Raw genomic sequence first — 17,414 nt, forward strand, 5'->3', positions numbered from 1 at the left:
GTTCGTGGCGAACGCCACTCAGATTGGGCTGCTGGGGACTGGGCGAGGCGCTGCGCGGACCGGCCACGGCGTCCAGCCTTCTGACATCCCGCCAGAAACAGCCCCGAAAGTGCGTCTGCCGCGACGCCCTGGCCGCTCCGAACGTGCGTCGCCGCGGCTAGCCCGGGCGGTCAGCCGGGGCGCAGCGCGGCCCGAGTGCCGCAGTCGGCCAGCCGCTCCGAGGCCTTGGCTTTTAAAGGAGTTAAATCCCGGGATCGCGCTGCATCGCGTTAGCAGCTCTAAGCTTCTCCGAAGGTTGTCAGCGCTGAGAGCGAGGAGCCATCCCGGTGTGGCGCTGGGACTGGAGCCTCCTGCTTTCCCCCCGGGGCTTCAAGTGTTCTGGTTCCATAGGTAACGCGAGGAGGGCACCGGTACTCAAAACGCAGCCTCCAGGCGAAAGAAGCCAGTCCTGTGGGCGCAGAAGCCCCCATTCCCCAGGACCTGAGAGTTCAAATCTAAACCGCCGACTGGCGATGCGGAGGACTTATGCCTGATGGTGACTTTGAGTCATTTCCTTTTCTCTCCTTCCATTTTCTCGCTGCCCAACAGCCTTCAGTTTGGTGTGATGGTTGGTGGAGTGAGGACCTAATGCTTGCTTGGGAGTTTCTGTGAAGAGCTCCCATCTGTCTATTCAGTGTGAAAATCCTTCCCTCTTGACTTCCAAATAGGCTGGTCTCTGATTGCAGTTCCATTTTAACAGCGCCAGATAAAACTTGGTGAATTTCAAAGGATCATGACAATTCTTGTGTGTGAATATGAATATCTGGTGTGTTCCTATGTAACATGCAAACTAACAGACAGCAAAAAATAAGGTAAATGTGACCACTGGGTTTATTTTTATGCAACCAATATATGTAGAGCTATTAAACCAATGCCGGCTGAAATGTGAGGAACCAGATGAATTTTAAGTCAGAATTGCAGAATGAGTCAGGAATTGGAGACCCTGTGGGTTAGTTAGGAGTGAGCTCAGCCCTCCATCATTTGATGTCCTCTCTTTCTAGCAGTAGTCAGACTTGAAAAGATGTACTTACATGGCAGAATGTGAACTAATTAGTTACTTCCCTTTTTTTTTTTTTAAAGCAGTTTTGGCGATTCAGTGTAAAACGTGAAAGTAGGTGGAATTAGACTGACTTAGTAAGAAGTGCTGGTGAGAGGACAGAAAACAGTAATAAATGTGTGCCGTGTGAGCTGTGTGGTTCTTTTTACCAAGTAAGAGCACATATAGACTGATGTGCTGAGATGGGGTTCAAGTTCATAATTCAAGCTTATTTTGCCCTGGCCTTTCCAATCCAGTAAAATAACTTAAGTAGTAAATGCATTAAATACTGAGAATTGAAGATGTGAGTCTTCCCTTCTCCCTTTCTCTGTGGTGCTGGTGAAGGAGACGGGGGCCTGGAGCGTCCCTAGCCCTGGAGATAGATGTGTTCATCTGGTGTTTTTTTTTTTTTTGAGAACTGGTCAGTCTATAAAAGGTGTACAACTTTGGATAATCATTTTGGTGTCCTCACCTCACTTTCCTCTTTTGCCCCAGATGTGTGGTGTCCTGACTCTAGGCTTTTGTGTGGGCTCTTGCTGGGCATGGACCACTGCTTATCTTCCTTTCTGAGCACAGTACACAGCCTATTAAGAGCCACATGTGACCCTTCTCCCCTTTTGGATGAGCTTTTGGAGGTAGGACTCTGTCATCATCTTGGGCAGCCTGCCTCCGCTGATACCTTCCCATGGCATGCATTCCATAAAAGCTGAGTATTTAAATGGGCATATGACATAGGGTAAAAAAAAAAAAAAATCAATACCAGCATTGGACCTGTTTCTTGCTGTCTTTTGTAAGTCATGTTGGAGCAGAAAAGGAAGAAGCTGAATGTGGAGAGGACAGGGCCGGGCTAAGGTCACTTTGCTTTAACTGGGGAGCAAGATGCATTTGCCAGGCAGGGTGGCTTCCTTTGCTCTTTGTGGCTTACTCAGATGTAAATGGAAATTAGCTATGAAATGTTGCAAGCAGTACCTGCACCAACTTGGAGCAAGCTTTGCTGCTGAACCTCATGCTGTGTTCTCTGTAGCACTGGACAAGGTAAAAAAGAAAGTATACAAAGTAAAAAATCAAGAGGTGACATGGAAGCCCTGGAGGAGGAGGCTCTGAACTTACAAACTGACTTGTTAGTTTTTCTCTTGGGGAATATTTTTTACATTGAGTATAATTGGGGGAGACTTGTCATTGGCCACCCAGAGACACTCAAGCACTTTATATCTGCTGGTTTCAGTATAGCTTTTGAGGCCAATTTATTTATTTTATTTTGGTACCAAAGATTGAACCCAGGGGCACTCAACCCTTAAGCCATATCCCCAGCCCTTTTTACTTTGAGACAGGGCCTTGCAGATTGCTTAGTGCCTTGCTTTTGCTGAGGCTGGCTTTGAACTCATGATCCTCCTGCCTCAGCCTCCTGAGCTGCTGGGATTACATGCAAGGCTCACACTCTACCACTGAGCCACAACCCCAGCCCCCACTGATGAGTTTTCAAAGTATCTTAATTGCTGCAATGGTTTCATCAAAAAACATAAGGATAGGAATTATACTAGTGGATATGTTTTAAAAACAAGTGATTTCCCCCTCCTTTCTGGTGAGAGCTGGAACCTCACTTTTTAAGTTGAAAGAGTTGATACAAATAAAGTCTGTCATGCTGTTAGGAGGTCTGTATACTTCAATAAGGATTTCGTGTTTTACACCAGGAAGCATGGTCCTGACCCCTTTTTACTGTCTCAGTCAGTTCCCGACATCCTTCCTTGTCTTCCTAAGACATAGATGTGGTCCTGTGAGTCCCACTTTTCAAGGATCTCTTTGCTCTTTGAGGTGAAGACCTGTCTCTTGCTGGGCTTTTTGGCTTCTGCTGCATTTATTCCACCTTGGCCTGCCTGACCTTTTGCAATGCTTTTCCCCAGGCCTTGCATGATTAGTTTTAGTGTTTTTATCCCATATGCGTACCCCTCCCCACAGTGTATACATGGGCTGGGCTTGCTTTTCCTATTAATCCCTTCAGCCAGGTTTCAGCTTGGGACACACACTAGAAGGCTGCCCCTGCTTTCCTGCCTCTTTGGCAGGCCTTTGTATGCTGTAGCATTTGGGGCTGCCCCCATCTTTGCCCAGACCCTATTCTTGTCTGTCCCAGGCAGACGTACTGGCCCCAAGCCCTGTCCTGTTCTGTCTCAGACTACTACAATATGCTGGTCTTTCTGCCTGATGCTCCCCAGATGCTTTTGTGACTTGCTTCTCTTCCTCTTGAGATCTTTGCCCCAAATCCTCTTCAGGCACCATCCTTGACCAGTAGTGTGAATACTTTGCTGCTGCCTGACACTCTGTTCTGCTGGAGTGTCATCTGCAGAGCACTTCTCTTCTGACATTTCACAAATTTCCTGTCTTTCCTGACTACACGGAGATGTCTGTGAGGGTGGGGATGTTCTCCTTTGGCTTTGGCTGTTTTGTACCCCGAGTGCCTAGACTGGTACCTGAATGACTGGCAAGCATTCAGCAACTCTTTGAATGAAGGATCTCTGTCTTCTGTGTGATACTGGGGATATGAGATGTCTTAGATGTGATAGGAATGAAGCGGTTGGTGTGAGCATGTTTGTCCTGTAGTAAGACTAGAAATGGGAGGGCCATGTGCTGGTGATAAAGTTCAGTGAGGAGGCCTGTGGACCAGTACTAGAATAGAGGACCGTGGTTTACCAAGGTACAGGAGGCAGGAATGGGAAGAGGGAGCTGATGCAGCTTTAATGGGACTGGGTCTTGGCAGTATGGAGGGATGAAGAGGAAGAGAGGTGGTCTAGGAAGTCCAATATTTACAGTTTCAAAATTGGGTAGTGTTGGCCTGATTTTTGCCTCAGAGTAAACCAGTGAAAGGGAAGGTGGCCTTAGTTTCTGATCTACTTCTGTTCTTTCCAAAAGGAGGCTCTGATCTCACCTGTCTGCCTAAGATGCATCCTGGTGCTCCACTGTGCCTAGAAGAGGAAGCCCTGGATCTGGAACATGCTGTGTGGTCTCTGCCTGTTTTTCTGGGGTCTTCTCCGGCCAACCCCTGTGGTTGCCCCAAGATCTCACTGTCAGGCTGCCAGGTGCTCTTGGATGAGCTATGCTCTGTCCTGTGAATCTTTGCAAATGTTGTCACTTCTTCCTGAGTGGTCTTGTTTTGTGCTGTGTGTTTTTCTGATGGCTTATCCCTTGTCTCTGGGAAGCCTTTCTGCTAGCGTTGCAGACCCTGGGCCCTTGGCACTGTATGCATTTGTCTTGTGCCCAATTTGTCATGTCATTTTTTAAAATAAATTTATTTTATTTATATATTTATTTGGTGCTGAGGATCGAACCCAGGGCCTTGCACGTGCAAAGTGTGCGCTCTACCGCTGAGCCACAACCCCAGCCCCTTGTCATGCCTTTTTGAATGCCCTCTTATATAGGCAGCATGCTACCTAGGGTCCTACCCTACCTTCTTCTCTAGGTCATGAGTTTTTCAGGGGAGGACTTTCTGAATTACCTTCAGTGCTTGGATGTAGAAGGCACACAGTGGACAAGTGGAGACAGCTTTTGGGCATTATTTGTTTTTCTAAGGATTTTTATTTCATAAGATTAGGAATTCTTGGGGCTGTGGCTGTGGCTGGCTCAGTGGTAGCGTACTTGCCTGGCATATGTGAAGCACTAGGTTCAATTCTCAGCACCACATATAAATATATAAATAAAATAAAGGCCTATCAACAACTAAAAAAATTAAAAAAAAAAGAATGGGAATTTTACATTTAAAAAAAATCAAGATGTTAGAAATATTGTATTGCTTTTCTGTATTACTTTCCCCCAAAGATTATGATGATGGTGACGATTTGGGGATTGAACCCAGGGGTGCTTTACCACTGAGCTATATCCCCAGCCTTTTTTATTTTGAGACAGGGTCTCACTAAGTTGCTGAGGCTGGCTTTGAACTTGTGACCCTCCTGTCTCAGCCTGCCCAGTTGCTAGGATTATAGGAGTGCGCCGTGGCGCCTGGCTATCCCCCAAAGATTAGAAGTTGGTGCCATCTGTGTAGAACTTTGCTGTATGCAGCTTTGAGCAGTGAATATTCTTTACTCCCTGTCCCTGGATCCTCACAGCAAGAAACTAAATCTCAGAGGTGTTAAGAAACTGACCCAAAGTCACCAGGCACCATGTGATGGAGAGAGGATTTCTGCAGAGCTGACTGCTGGTTCTGTACTCTGGGACTTATCATTTCAACATTGTAGTCTGTCCACAGGTGGAAGGGTGGGTCATTATAGTTTTGTACTTCTTTTATTTATTTATAATTTGTAGGTGCTTTTTTTCTTCCCACATTTTTTATGGGTTCATTACAGTTGTTCATACTGACAGGATTAGTTGTTACTCATTCACACATGCTTACAGTGTAACAATATAATTTAGCCAATAGCACTCCTCAACACTTAAGGTTTTGTACTTCCCTGACATTGTTTTACTCACTGAACAGATGGGTGAACATCAACTGTGCAGTAATATAGGACCTGTGTCCTTGGTCCCCCAGAGTTTAGAGACCTGTGAAGGGGGAAATGCGAGAGAGTGGACAAAAATCTTTTAAAAACCTATAAAATAGCCTTGCCAAAACGAAATAACAAAAACAAATCAAGCCTGCATCTGACCACGCTTCCGCATGTAACTAGTGGGGCAAAGGAGCATGCTAACCTACACCACTGGGCTGCCCATCAGCAGAACTGTGACCAGCAACCTGTTCGCTTACACAAGGAGGCCGGGCTTGATGAGGGCACCAGCTGATTCAGCATGTCTGGATTAGGTGCATTAGGCCAGTTAGTTAGAGACATGCTGATGATGCTGAGGGTATGTGGGTTCTACCTATTCTGTTAACCTCCATGTGCATTCAGAATTCCCCTTAACATGTCATGAAAGATCTAGGTGCATGTGGTAGGGAGGTTATGCCTGATGGGGTATCAGGAAAGACTTCCTGTAATATTGGCGCTGGGGCAGAGAGGGGACTTGGGTGTTGGCTCAGTAGAGGTTGGGGTGGGTGTTCAGGTGGAGGGAAGAGCCTGTGCAAAAGCTCTGTGATAGGAGAAGAACCAAGTGGGTGTAGCTGGAGCAGAGGGTGAGGCTGCAGAGGTGCCAGATGTTGTGTGGGGGAGGGTGAGGTAAGTTCTTTTAGACTCTGTTTTTCATTCAAAGAGCAATGTGAGGACTTTGAAAGGGTGACACAAATCCATGTGCTTAGGAGAGCATATTCCTCGAGTTCTCTAGGTGTAGGATTTAGACAGACAGCAGTGGGTTTTATCAGGTTAGGGTCTTTCCATTGTTCTTGCTTTGGGTATACCTGACAGGGCTGAACAGCCCCTGTCCCTTTGAAATCTGGTGTAGCCATATGGTGTAGTTTTGGTTGGTGGAAAGTGATATGTCAGAGGGGAAAGTCCAAGAGATGTGCCTCCCCATTCCCTGTTTTCCTGTTTCTAACTGTGGGAACGTGGTGGGTGCCATGAGTAAGAATCGAGTTCTCGGAGATGAGCCAGGCAGCACATAGTTCTGGGCTTGGTACTGTGTCATAGCCTCATCCTGGGTTTCTCAAGGTCTGGTCTTCAGACTGGCAGTGTGGATCACCTGGAACTTGTTAGAAATGCAGATTCTCTGGTCCTGCCCTAGACTCACTGAGTCACATGCTCTGGAGTGGGTCCAGCAATCTGGGTTCTAGCAAAAGCCCTTGTGGTTCTGACACCCTCAAGTTGAGAGCACTGGTGGAGGACCTCAGTGGTCAGCTAGCATTGGGACTGTGGTATGGCGAGAAGTGGACAGGCTTAGCTGAAGTGGATTCTGCAGTGAAATTAATAGTGTGTTGTTTTGGGGGCCTGAGAGATATAGGGGAAGTTGTCAGTGGTGACTTCTGAGCTTCTGTCTGACAGAACCAGAGAGATGGAGTTCCCTGTCCAGATAAAGTATCTTTTTTTGGTAAACATTTACATCTATTTCAGTTTCTGAGCTCAGAAACAAGAAACAGCCATTATGAAATGAAAACAATTTGTTAACTTGATTTACTCAAATATAAGTTTCTCAGTAAAGACCACACTGACCCCTTTAAAATTGTACCCCTCTGATTGCCCAGTCTTCTTTGGCTAATTAGACTTTATTGGTGTGGTGATGACCCCATTTGTTTTCCCCCACCGGCCCTTGAGGGAAAGTTGCAGGTGGGGCACTTGTCTCTTCAATTCATGTTTGCATCCCCAGGACTGTGCCCTACCTGCAGTCCCATCCCCCACCCCACCCCAAGATGCGTGTGAGCTCAGGAGTCTTGTGACGGATGGATGGTGGCTGGGAGAACCCTCAGGTTCTGGTCTAGGTATGCCCTGGACGTGGCTGAGTGCTGGCTGGTGCCTGGGTGGCATTCCTTCCCCGCTTAGCCCTTGCTTTGTGTATTCAAGTTTACACACATGGTATCCTGGCATGGAGGATGAGCTGGCCTGGTGGCGTGGGAAAGCCTGTTCAGCTCCAGGCAGCTCAGTCTTCCTCATGTGGGGGAGCGAGGGGCATTTCAGAATGGTAGCAGCACCACCCAAAGTGAACACTCAAAAGATGAGGTTTCTGAGAACGGTACAATTGGGTCAATTTGGTTTGCCTCCCTTTTGTTTTATCTGAAATAAATTGTGAATAATTTGTAGAAGATGAGCTGGGATTCTGTGTCACATTCATAGTTTATTGGGTTCTTTTTGGTTGAGTTCTGAAATCTGAAAAAAAAAATTCAAGATGTAGCTTCTTACAATTCCTTTGAAACAGGAGTGATTCCTGTTCATTCATTGTTTACCTGGGAAGACAATGAAGCTAAACTTGAATGTATTTCTCAAGATATCAGGATGTTCTTGGTTGTTGTGAGAACCTCAGTTAATTCATGTGGGAGGCCATCCTTGCATGTGATTTGAGTTACCTCCCTGGCTGGGTGAGAGGCGCTTAGACACATCTTTGTGTCCAGAGCTTTTCCCACCCTTCTCAGGTCCAAGGGCTTGTCCATGTGGAGGTGTGTCTGGCCACTACTCTGAAGACCCAATCGTCGCACCTGACCTTGGGACACTGCCCCCCCCTTAATCTTCATTGGATGGGATTTTCCCCAGAATTTTTTGTTCCCCAATAAAAGTCCACTCCCTGGCGTGTTCTCTCTCTCTCTCTCTCTCTCTAGCCTCTTCAGTAAACCTCGCTACCATTAGTAGGTGGCTGGAGGCTGGAGCTAGGAGAAGCCGTCCTGGAGCTGGTTTAAAGGTAATTAGAGCCTGTCTCTTTAATTCAAACTCCCTGAGGGTTTCTCACGTATCGGAACCTTCATTTATGAAGCCTGTGCTGGCCGCGGGCTAAAAATTAGTGGATTGAATCAGTGAGGGGCAGTAGCCAGGTGTCCAGTGCCCTTCTCTCAGGCCTCTGCTGTGGGTCCGTGGAGGGGTGCTGTCTGCTGGTTCAGAAGACATAGCAACAAACAAATTATGGGTCATTATCTTCTCCACTTCCTTTAGGGGCCTGTTCAGAACTTCTGAGGTAGGGAAATCTGTGTCTTGATGGCCCATTACAAGTGAAAATGTATTTTAACAGGGTTTTGTCCTTGCTCTACATTTTGCTTCAGGAGGAGTCCCAGGTGGCTCTGAAGGCAGAGAAGGATGCTGGAGCGTGGAGGCCTGCCCTGCAGTTCAAGTGAGCTGCTGGCTTCTTGAGGCTGGCCCTGTTCTTGCGATTCCTTCCTTATGGGTTGTCCTTGTCTCGCAGTAGTGGCCATTGATATTTCCTCTGGTATCTTGGGAAAGCAGCCTTGTCTTGTGTGCTTCTCTTCCCTCCTATTGCCCAGAGATCCCGGAGGTGCCTCCTCACCTGTGAGCCCTCAGCATAGGATCTAAATTGTGAGTTCTCACCTAGAGCCCATAGAAGTCTTATTTTTTTTTTTTTTTTTTTGAGTATAGAGTGAGAGAGGGAGGGGGAGAGAGAGAGAGAGAGAGAGGGAGAATTTTTAATATTTATTTTTTAGTTCTCGGCGGACACAACATCTTTGTTTGTATGTGGTGCTGAGGATTGAACCCGGGCCGCACGCATGCCAGGCGAGCGCGCTACCGCTTGAGCCACATCCCCAGCCCTAGAAGTCTTATTTTTAAGAATGTGCAATTTCCAGACATACCATTATGGCAAAATAGAAAGTATAATTATTATTATTATTATTATTTTTTTTTTTTTAAATATATTTAAATATTTATTTATTTATTTTTTAGTTTTCGGCGGACACAACATCTTTGTTTGTATGTGGTGCTGAGGATCGAACCTGGGCCACACGCATGCCAGGCGAGCGCGCTACTGCTTGAGCCACATCCCCAGCCCTATTATTTTTAATATATATAATCAGAAAATAAGTTTTAGGAAAAATTTTTTTTATGTAGAAAATTAGAGGGGAACTTGGAACTAACCAACCAAAAATCTTTACTCACGTTTCTAATTTATCTTTTTCTTTCTTTCTTTCTTTTTTTTTTTATACCAGGGATTGAACTTGGGGGCACTTAAGTACTGAGCAACATCCCCAGCCCTATTTTGTATTTTATTTAGAGACAGGGTCTTGCTGAGTTGCTTAGAGGTCTCAGTAAGTTGCTGAGTCTGGCTTTGAACCCACAATCCTCCTGTCTCAGCCCCTGAGCCGCTGGGTTTACAGATGTGTGCCATTGTGCCTGGCTTCTAATTTATCTTTTTCTTTTTTTTTAATATTTATTTTTTAGTTGTAGTTGGACACAATACTTTTATTTTATTTATTTTTATGTGGTGCTGAGGATCAAACCCAGGTCCTTGAACGTGCTAGACGAGCGCTCTACCGCTGAACCACAATCCCAGCCCCTATCTTTTTCTTTATTAAACCAAGACACATACTGAAGAGAAGCTGCTCTGGGAGGTGTATGGTTGAAGGTATGTTCTCTGCCACCTTGATTCACTGCTCTTTTAACTGCTGCTTCTGGTGTTTATTTACCAGAAAACCCAAACACACACACACATGAATTTGCTAATTTTGGAACTTTCAAATTGATATATTAAGTTCTTTCTGTAGAAATGAGGCTTTAGCTTTCTTACTCCCCACCCCTTGCCTTCCACTTCATTCCATTATTCCCAATATTATGTTATGAACTTAGTGCTAAAAATACAATGAATTTTTTTTTTTTTTCAGTTTTGTAGTTTGGACGTGGTTTACCAGGATTAATATGTCCTCTGTTCTGTCTGGGTATCAGCTCGCTTCCATTGTGTGTCTGGCTTCCTGATGCTGGTGGTTGGTTAGGATTGTCTCTTGGCCCTGACTTTGTGCTCTCCAGTATGGGCCATTCTGTGAACCTGCTTGGGCTTCTCATAGCATGGTTACTGGCTCTAGGTAGGAGGAAGTGAAATTTCAGTTTATTTTGTTTTTTGCAGTGCTAAGAATGGAACCCAGGGCCTTAAGCATGTAGATAAGCACTCTTCCAGGGACCTAAATACCAGGCCTGCAGTTCTTTTAAGGCAAGGATGAGAACTGTCATGGCTTTACTCTTGCCATACATATTTTATTGGTGAAGGCAGGGACTCAAGGGGGCCTTGCCATACTCAGGGTTTATGTGTAATTCAGCTTTTATTTTTTTTGTTATGTCCAAAATACCTGACAAGAACAATGTAGAGGAAGAAAAGTTTATTTTTGCTCACAGTTTTAGAGGTTCAGTCCATGGTCAGTCTACTCCATACCTCTGGGCCCAAGATGAGGCAGAACCTCATGGTGCAAGGGTGTGACAGAGGAAAACAGCTCAGGACATGGCAACTGGGAAGCAGAAAGAGTTCAGTTCACCAAGGACAAACTATAAATCTCAAAGGCATAGCTCTAATGGCTTACTTTCTCCATTCACACCGTTTGCCTATAGCTACCACCCAGTTAGTCCATCAGTGGATTTATCCACAGATTAGTTCACACCTCTCATAATCTAATCATTCTGTTCTGAAAATTCTTGAATTGCCTCATGCATGAGCTTTTGGGGGAATACCTCATATCTAAACCATTACATTTCACCCCGACCCTTAAAGCTCACCCCCATCTCATACTGTGAAATACATTTAGTCTGTCTCCAGTAATCTTAACAGTTCTGGCATTGCCCCAGATCTTAAGTCCAAAAGCTCATCTGAGACTCAAGGCAAAGTCTTTTAACTGTGAGAGTAAAAATCAAAAGCAAGTTATATATATCCAATATAGAAAGGCACAGAGTAAATATTTCTATCCCAGAGGGGAGAAACGGGGGCATAGAAAGAAGGGATGGGATCAAAGCAAGACTGAAATTCAGATAGGTAAATAAGTCCTGTAGCTCTGTGTTCAGCTTCCAGAGCACATGGCATCTAGCACATGGTGGCCCCGCCCCTGTGGTCTTAGTGGTTGCAGCCCACCTGGCCTCTTGGCTTTTTCTCTGCCTGATTCCTGGAGCTTTCCTCAGCAGATGTCCCACAGTATTGGCTTTTTTGTGGTGCTGGGGATTGAACCCAGAGCCTGTTCATGTGGGGCAAGTACTCTATCAACTGAGTTATATCCCAGCCCACTGGCATTTCTTAATCTTGGGGTTCTCTGTTGTAGCTTTAGCTCCCTTTTCATATCTTCATGCATCACCCTCTCAGAGCAGCCTGCAGGGACTCTTTGAACCTACTACATTTTGCTTGGCCCCTCAGTCCTTCTTTTGAAATCTTTTTTTTTTTTTAAGAGAGAGAGAGAGAGAGAATTTTTTAATATTTATTTTTCAGTTTTCGACGGACACAACATCTTTGTATGTGGTGCTGAGGATCGAACCCGGGCCACACGCATGCCAGGGCGAGCGCGCCACCGCTTGAGCCACATCCCCAGCCCTTCTTTTGAAATCTTGATGGAAGCCTCCATGATTCCCCAACTCCAGGATCCTACATTCTTGCAGAACCAGCACCTTGTGGTTGATACCAAAATTCTGCCACTATCTTAAGCAGTAGCCAAGCTTCTTGGGACCACAGCTGTATCAGCCTCTGAGTGCTAGGGCAGCTGAGCCTAGCAGGGTAAAACAACTTCCTAGGCCACCCTATGCAAGCAGAGTGCCCCCATGGTCTCTTCTCAAAGGAATTTTTATTTTTATACCTTTGAGCCTTGGATGAGTGAGGTCTTGCCACATCTGAGGTGCCCTCAAGCCGTCTTTCCTATTGTTTCTGGGTAAAGTCTTTGGCATCTCATTAGTGGCTATAACACTAGTCCTCCCTAACAACCACACATTCCTTAGCTCAGTTTTACTTGCCCTTTTCTGGGCAGATGGTCAAGTTTTTCAACTCTTTCAGCCGTGCTTTCTGCTCCTAGTTATCACAGTAAACTTGGCTAAAAGTTGCCAGCATTGTTCATGCCACCACCTGTATGCTGTGCTGCCTTGAAATTTCCTCTGCTAGATTAATTAGTCCATTGCCTTTAAATTCAGCCTCACAGAAAGTCTCAGGACATGGGAAAAATGTAGATAACTTCTTTGCCAAACATAACATGAGTGACCTCTAGTCAATTTCCAGTACAGTCCTCGTGAACCCAGTCTTCACTGTCCATAGTCCTATTGTCATTCCGGTGTTCTGCACTTCCATCAGAATCACCCATGAAGCTCCACTTAAAACACTCTATAAAGTTTTTCCTTTGAATCAAAGTGTGAAATATGATATATCAAGAACTATGTAATGTTTTGAACAACCAACAATAAAAAATAAAAAATAAATAAAATAAAAAATAAAGTTTTTCCAGTTTGCATCACTAAATGTTTCAGAATTCCTCCCCTAGCAACCAGCTCTAAAGGTTTCTGAACCAAATAGTTTGGTCAGTCACAGCATTGACCCCACTCTTGTGTACCAACTTCTATTTTAGTCATCTTTGTGTCACTGTGACCAAATGACCTAACAAGAACAATCGGAGGAGGAAAGATTTATTTGCCTCTCAGTTTCAGAGGTTCAGTCCATGGTTGGCCAATTCCATTGCTCTGGGCCAGAGTTGAGGCAGAAAGAGCATCATGGAAGGGCATAGTGAAGGCAGCTCAGAACATGGCAACCAGGAAGCAGAGGGACAAAATAGAAACCCCAAGGGTACACCCTGGTGATCTGCCTCCTCCAGCCAACCCTACCTGCCTGCAGTTACCACCCAGTTAATCCATATCAGTGGGTCAATCTGCCTGTTAGGTCATAACTCTCATGATCTAATCATTTACCTCTGAATGTTCTGCATTTGTCTCACACTTGGGCTTTTGGGGGCACATCATATCCAAACTGAAATGGTAAGAAATGGGTTGCCTCTTGTACTGGGTAGAGTGGCAAAGACTTCCAGCCACCTATAATTCACTGCACTTTATTGTGATTTTTGGTTTAAGTGAATGTTTATAAATTGTTGTACAGCCAAACCATATGTTGTGATGTGTAATATTTAGTTATATGACTTTTTGTTTTCCTGGTGGCAATAATTTTGCTGTTTGCTTAGTTTCCATGCATCTATTACTAATACAGCCCCCAATTTTCAAACTCTAATGGTATGGTCAGCTACACTAGGTCTGTCAGTTCCATCCTTTCTCAGCGACTTTTCTCCAGGCCTGAACTGGCCTGTGCACAGCTGTCTGGGTCACCTTCTAGGGCAGAGCCTCTGTTCTTCTGGTGTCTCGTGCCTGGTGTGGTTCACCTTTACATCTTGGTGACATACTATCTGGTAGTTATCTTCAAGTGTGTAGCAGGTGACATTATTAAGACCACATGTGGGGGCTGGGGATGTGGCTCAAGTGGTAGCACGCTTGCCTGGCATGCGTGTGGCCTGGGTTCGATCCTCAGCACCACATACAAATAAAGATGTTGTGTCCGCCAAAAACTAAAAAATAAATATTAAAAAATTAAAAAAAAAAGACCTTATGTGCCCCCAAATTAGCTGTTCTGTGCTTATGCTTGATGGATAGCTTGGCTGGGTATGTGATTCCGGTTGGAAGTAATTTTTTTTCTCAAAAACTTGAAGGCATTTTTTCATCATCTTTTAACTCCCCATGTGCATTTCCTCTTTGAATTGACTGCTCTTCGGGTTTCTGGTTTTGCTTGTAGCCTGTTTGAAGCCCCTTGGAAGGCTTGTGGGCTCTTTTACATCCATCTGTTGCCACTCACTGACTCTTTCTGACCTTTTGATTATAGGACCTTTGAATTTATTGCTCTTTTAAATTTTCTGTCTTTTTTTCCTGGAACTACTATGACGTGGCTGGTCCACTGGGATGATCTTTAACATTCTCTTTTCCTCCTGTCTTTCCTTCCTACCTCTTGCCTTCATTTTTCTCCTGGTTCCTCCCGACACTCATTCCTCCTTTCCTTTCTCCCCTCCCTCCTCTCTCTCCTTCCTTTCCGCTCCTTTCCTATCTCCCTTCTTCCTGCCTTTCTCCTCCTCTTTGGCCAGGATTATAGGAAGCATATATCTGGCTGCCTTTTGTTCCCTTAGCATTTATGAATGTTACTATATAGAGAGTGTTGTTATTTTTAATTATTTTGGAAATATGTTTATATTTTCACCGTATTTTTTAAAAAATAGAAATAAAAACTTTAATATGTTCATGTGTTGGTGCAAAGTGTGATGTAAAATTCCCTCTGCTGGGCGGGGTATAGCTCAGTGCTAGAGTGTGGGCTTTGCATGTGCTAGCCCTGGGTTCCCCAGTACTGCAAAACAAAAACACAACTCCCCACTGCACTGTTCCTCAGCACCCATTTCACCTCCTGGGAGGCACTGGGATCCAGAGAAGAACTGAAAGAAAGGTTGTCTTAATGACAATGGGAGTGTACTTGCCAGCTCTCTCCCTTTCCCTGTATTGGGTGTTTCCCTACGATCCTAGTTTGCTTTTACTTTAAAGCTCTTGTCTCTCGTGGTAAGTTCCCCTTAGATGCCTGGCAGCCCTCTGCTGAGGGCCCTTGTGAAGTGGAGGCTGAGCCAGGTGCAGTCTGTGCACCTGTATTCCCAGCTAAGGCTGTGGCAGTTTGAGGCCAGCCTGGGCAACTTAAACCCTGTGGTGGTAGAGCACTTGCCTAGCACATGTGAGGCACTGGGTTCTATCCTCCACACCACTAAAAATAAATAAAATAAAGGTATTAAAAAAATAAGCAAACAAGGTCTGGGGTTGTAGCTTGGTCGAAGAGTGCCTCTGGGTTCAGTCCCCAGCATTGCAAACAAAATGAGATGGAGGTCAGGAGCTCATGGGGGATCTCTGCTGGGCAGGACTCCTCTGTCAGCACCAAAAGACTTTTTGCCTGGTCCTAACAGTGTGTTTTGGCTGCTGCCTGGAAGGAGCTGAGGCAAGGCTCTGTACTTTCTGGTGTTCTTGCTATTTCCAGGGCCCCTCCCTCATGAGTTGTAGGCTCTTCCCTGTGTCCCCTGTCCCTGTACTGAACTGGTCTTGTCTTGGGACAGGATAGGCTGCCAGGCAGTGAGCAGCAGGGAAGTATGTGGTTGACCAGTTCCTAGAATTCTGTTTGTGCAGCAGGTATCCTGCTGTGTTCAGTATGCATTAGAGAGAAAATACCAGTTTTTACAGAAACACGAGTGATGAGATTTAATATGTCTTAATACCATTCTTGTTCAACTGCAGGTTTAACTTTTTTGATTGTGAATATGTTTTGTGAATTTTATATCAAACTATTTTATGGTGTGCAGTTTAATGGTTTTCAGTATATTCAGTGAGCATCTGTTACCACTGCCTAATCTTAAATGTTTTCATCATCCCAGAAAAAGACTTATGCCTTTGAGCAGCCTCAGCCCCTCCTCCTGGACCCTCAGCTCTTGGCTACCATTCTACTTCTGTGGATTTGCCCCTCTCAGGCATTTTAGATGCATGGAATCCCTTCTTGTGCCTTTTGTGTCTGGCCTTTTTCACTTAGCTGAATGCTTTCAAGTAATTTATTCTCTTTATGCTGAATACTGTCCATTGTATGGATGGGTAGATCCCACTTTATTTATCCATTTATTAGGTGAGAACTTTGGGGTTGTTTTTTGCTGTTAGGAATAATGCTGCTGTGAACCTTCCTGTGCAACTTTGTTTATGAAAGTGTTTTTGGCATCTCAAATAGATACTTAGGAGTAGAATTTCTGGGTCACATGGAAATTCTATTTAACTTTTCAAATTTTAAATTAAAAATAAAATTTTTATTATACTACTGAAGTTTGAATCCATAACCTGACGCATGCTAGACAAGTTCCCTATTACTGAGCTACAACCTCAATCCTTTTTAAAAATTTTATTTGGAAACACTCTAAGGGTCTTGCTAATTTGCTGAGGCTGACCTTGAACTTTTATCTTCTTGCTTCAGCCTCCTGAGTCTTTGGGATCACAGGTATGCACCACTTCAACCCAGGTGGGTTTAGCTCTTTTGAGGAACCAGTAGACCATTTTCCATAGCAGCTGTGGCATTTTACATTCCTGTCAGCAGTGAACAAGGAGTACGAGGACTTGACCTGTCACATTAACAATGTGTGAAACAGAGGAGAAGCACTGGTTGGGACTAGGGAGCGCTCTAGCCTTGTGCCCCAAGTCAAGGTTGGGTCCGAAGCAGGGAAGAAGGGCTTGTGTGAGCCTCCCTGTGGCTCCAGGCTTCTCTGCTGCTGAATCAGAGTGGGAACCAGGTCAGAGTCCTTACTGTCCTGGGACATTTCTGCAGGAGAAGCAGAGGTAGCTGTGATAAATCCTGACCAATAGAGATGATTGCAGGAGGGAGCTTCCGAGCAGCAGTGTGGCACAGGGACCTGGTTCTGTGGCAGGCCTGTGCAGAACCATGTACCCCGATGAAGACGTGTCTGAAGAACGAGGCTCTGCCCTCAGTCACAGAGGGACCCAAATACACTCCAGGTGGGCCAAAGTGAAGTGGCAGTGAATGAGCAGTCCAGGTCCTGCTCACCGCCTGGCTCTGAGAGTATCTCAGGCCTCAACTGCTCTCTGTGTTGAGACCTCCCCAATTGGACTCTGCTTAGTTAGGTTCACGAAACCATCAGAGTGGGCTGTGGCTGACACCCTTGGCAGGGGGAAGGTGGGGCACTGAAGTCCCAAGGAAAGGATGGTTTTCTTGCCGCCTTCCTACCCTCCACCCCATCATGCTCTTTACTTGATGTGTCATATCTCCTGTATTTCTTTTTTTTTTTTATAGTGCCCAGGGCCTCATACATGCTGAGCAGGCGCTCTACCATGAACTACACACACATTGCCTTTCTTATATGTCTTCATTTCTGTCTCTCCTGTCTAGGACACCAACTGCACAAAACAAGGAATGTATCTTGTTTATTGTTGGGGCTGTTTTTAATGGCAACCAACTGCTGTTGCCTGGGCTCCTTTCCTTGAGGCAGTGCCTCCAG

The 17,414-nt window shown here is 45.2% G+C and overlaps 1 protein-coding gene across 3 annotated transcripts in view; it reads left to right on the forward strand.

Moving 5' to 3' along the window:
* Positions 1-59: 59 nt before the first annotated feature.
* Nsd2 (nuclear receptor binding SET domain protein 2) overlaps positions 60-17,414 on the forward strand; it is a 77,087-nt gene continuing 59,732 nt past the window's right edge. Inside the window, exons 1-2 of one of the 3 annotated variants that reach the window (XM_015481877.2) lie at positions 60-851; positions 3,980-4,146. The gene's annotated coding sequence lies outside the window, so the exon portion shown is untranslated. Of the gene's footprint in view, positions 852-2,563; positions 4,147-17,414 lie in introns of those variants that run through there. The other 2 variants (XR_007340944.1, XM_015481878.2) reach the window with 2 other exon arrangements.

Source organism: Marmota marmota, unplaced genomic scaffold (genome assembly GCF_001458135.2).
Source record: "Marmota marmota marmota unplaced genomic scaffold, marMar, whole genome shotgun sequence".
In the NCBI taxonomy this organism is placed as follows: Eukaryota; Metazoa; Chordata; class Mammalia; order Rodentia; family Sciuridae; genus Marmota; species Marmota marmota.